A 3,257-nucleotide genomic window follows, 5' to 3' on the forward strand; every position below is an offset into this window, starting at 1 on the left:
CTTGAGATACCTAGATTGCTATTGCCTTTTGTCGATTAACAAGTAATTAACCAACCTAAGGTGTTGCATGAAGTAGTGATTCGTGTAGAAGAGCACACGAACAACAATTCGACTTAAATTCGTAATTTGTAAAACGTTCATTAACCAAACGTTTACCTAATTTTGTAGATTAGGTGTGTATTTATACTAGTAGGGTATTGGTTCGTGTGGGCTTAGGCCTTAATCGAAGTAATTAAACCCGATTAATCAACCAACCGATCTGCCTCGTGCTGATGATGTCAGCACGAGGTTTATCCCTTTGGTTCTCGTTTGACTTTGTTTGACCTGTACATAACATCCAACCATCTTTTAAGTATTCTACAACACTTATAAACCTTTGTTCTATGTTCTTGTACCTGCAAAAGAATATATAACACACAAACACAATATAAAACATAAACATATATAATATTGAAGTTCAAACGTAATCATTAAATACCAACAAGAGTTCTTATTTATATGATTACAAACATAGTTCCCAAAACATAAATGATAATCAAATTTATGTTGCTATTGTCACACAAATATGCATCTACAGGTAGGCATAATCCATCATGTATATGCAGCAGCAAGAGGTCCCATGCACATAGAGTGTGTTTTAGTTACCTGAGAATACATGCTAAAATATATTAACATAAAGTTGATGAGTTCCATAAGTTTTATTTTGAAAATATAGATGCTCAAAATATCAGACTTTAGAGTGACCATTGCCTTACCGCAATGTCAGGTGGTTATGATACAATATAAAGTAAGGAGTATCATATTTTTTTTATATAAAACTATGGAGTATGAACCACAAGATTTCCAAGTGCGACCATTGTCTTTCCACAATGTCGTATAGCCATTTGATCAAACGCAATATATCAAATATAATGTAAGAGTAGATCCTGTATACATCAAGTTCTAAGCTCATGAACCGATACTAGACAAGTGTGTGTTTGTTTGCCTCTAAGTAGGTACCTTGTTCAGGGTACCCTAAGTTTTCTAGATATATATGCATCCGTTTATTTGGTTGGCATGACTAACCCGGATGGGGGTGCCTACCCCAATAGTACTATTCAATATACCCACGTTTATATTTCCTTAATTAATCGTTCATGATAGAGAGGACTTTGGGTGAACAGAGTAACTTAGAATCAACCATGTATACATTTCTAGTATTATTGTGTTCATCAAAAAAGTAAAGAGTTTGTATTTTACCCCAACGGTAAAACAAAGTGTAGTTACAAAATATATAATATAATATATAATTTTGTAAATATACATATAAGTAAATTACATATAATATGACTTTGCAAATATACATATAAGTATAACAAGTAGTTTTTATGCATGTATCTTAGTCCCCAAATAAGTGTATAAATAACTGAAAAGGGCAATATGGAAATTCACCTTAAAGTATAGCAAATTCAAGTAGTAGTACCGGTACACGCATTAATAAATTCACACGTGATTCAACGTTCAGGTTTAATCCAACCTTATAAGTGCGCTTAATCAAAAGGTATGATCAAAGATGATTTAATCAAGATTCACTGAAATTCCCAGCCTTCTATTCCAGCCTTGTAATTCCACTTTTAGACAACTTTGGATAAATTCATCGGTTGAAAATGTTGGTCTATTTGTTAGGAAACGACTATCAAAAAACCATATTGATCCGACGGTTCTATCTCCGGGAATCGTTTTTTTTTGTCTAGGCTGTTGTAATGAAAAATGGAATTTGAGTTGTTTTGGTATTTTTCTTCACAAAATCACTTATGGCTTATCAATGATTATGAACTGGATTTTACTTGTTGTGTGTGAATTTGTATGTGTTTATGTGTGTTAAGATTGTTCAAAGTTTGTATGTTATTTATATCACAAATTCAATGATTGTGGCTTCATAGTGGATCACGGATGAAGTTTATTAATCATCATAATGAAAGTTAGGCCACATAATTAATACAGAATGCATTTAGTAAACCAACTACATTCATTTTGTCAACTTTTTCTTTGTCTAGAATACTTTATATTAAATAATATATGTAATGTTTCTTTTTAATCATAAAAGGAGAAAGACAAAGTTTAAGATAGTTAGTACTGAACCATTGTATGCCGACACTAGCTAAAATATTATGACTGGCTAAGTGGTGAAATATTTAGGTATGTATCTAATATTATATATATATAGATATATTTTACGTAATATAAAATTAACTATGATGATAAATTTTAGTATTGTAACTAAGAGCATATAGTTAATAAATAATATATTAATATTATAAATATGCGAAGTAGTAGTTGAATTAGAAGATCTACTAAAGTTTAAGTTAATGAAATTTTCTTACTTGGATCTATTTATATATCATTTGAAATTTTCATAAAGCATGCTAAAATTAAATGTCATTTTATGTTGGAATTTTCTAGGCTACCAACCATTATACTTAGTATGGATCAACTGCATAGCTATTATGATATTACAAATAATAACATAAATATCTAGTTTTCTCAAAAATAATATTATCCATTCTTTTATTGTCAATCTTTATTATCACCTATTTATTTAGCTAGTTTAGTCTTGTATTATAACTTAAACACAAAGTGTTTCATATAAGCAATTATAATAATTGATCTTTGACAGTCCACATATTGCACAACTTGTATTATAATTAAGCTAGACAAAAAAATAAATAAGAAGGTAATCAACAAGAACAATAACAAGTTAAAATGTAACACATATAGGCAAGTATAATCATATGTACCATTGATTAAACGATGAATATTTGGTCGATATTACAAACTTGACTTACAAGAATACAAATGAACAAGGTAATTACTAAGTCTAGACACACTACAAACTTATACAATTACAAGAAAAGTGGCACACACTTTTTAAAGGCGACTAACATGCTTTCTATTTTGCGGTTGTGTTGCCTTTATAGAGGAGAATTAGGGCAACACAACCTTACACTGATAGTGACTCAATGGTGGTTGTCGGCGTTCCATTGGCTTGAAGTACTTGCAAACATGAGCCTTTGTCTTTTTTACCAAATCGAGTATGAAAGAGAGAACCCTTGAACTGGTCCCAACTATTGCCAGTTCATTGTTTTGTATTTTAGTGGCTGCAGCAGTGTTATCTTCTTTTTCTTCAAGTACCTTGTCAGCTAAGGCTTTGTTAACTGCCTCAGTGACAAGGTTCAGGATGGCAACATCTACTTTCAACCTCCATTGTTGCTGTTGGA

General features: G+C 31.1%; 1 long non-coding RNA gene across 1 annotated transcript; it reads right to left on the minus strand.

The window, feature by feature from the left end:
• Window positions 1-470: 470 nt before the first annotated feature.
• LOC122602091 lies at window positions 471-1,984 on the minus strand. Its single transcript, XR_006324155.1, has 2 exons — window positions 1,432-1,984; window positions 471-645 (listed from the first exon to the last, which is right to left on the minus strand). It is a non-coding gene; the product is annotated as an uncharacterized LOC122602091 (long non-coding RNA).
• Between the last annotated feature and the right edge of the window lie 1,273 nt (window positions 1,985-3,257).

This window comes from Erigeron canadensis, chromosome 5 (assembly GCF_010389155.1).
Source record: "Erigeron canadensis isolate Cc75 chromosome 5, C_canadensis_v1, whole genome shotgun sequence".
In the NCBI taxonomy this organism is placed as follows: Eukaryota; Viridiplantae; Streptophyta; class Magnoliopsida; order Asterales; family Asteraceae; genus Erigeron; species Erigeron canadensis.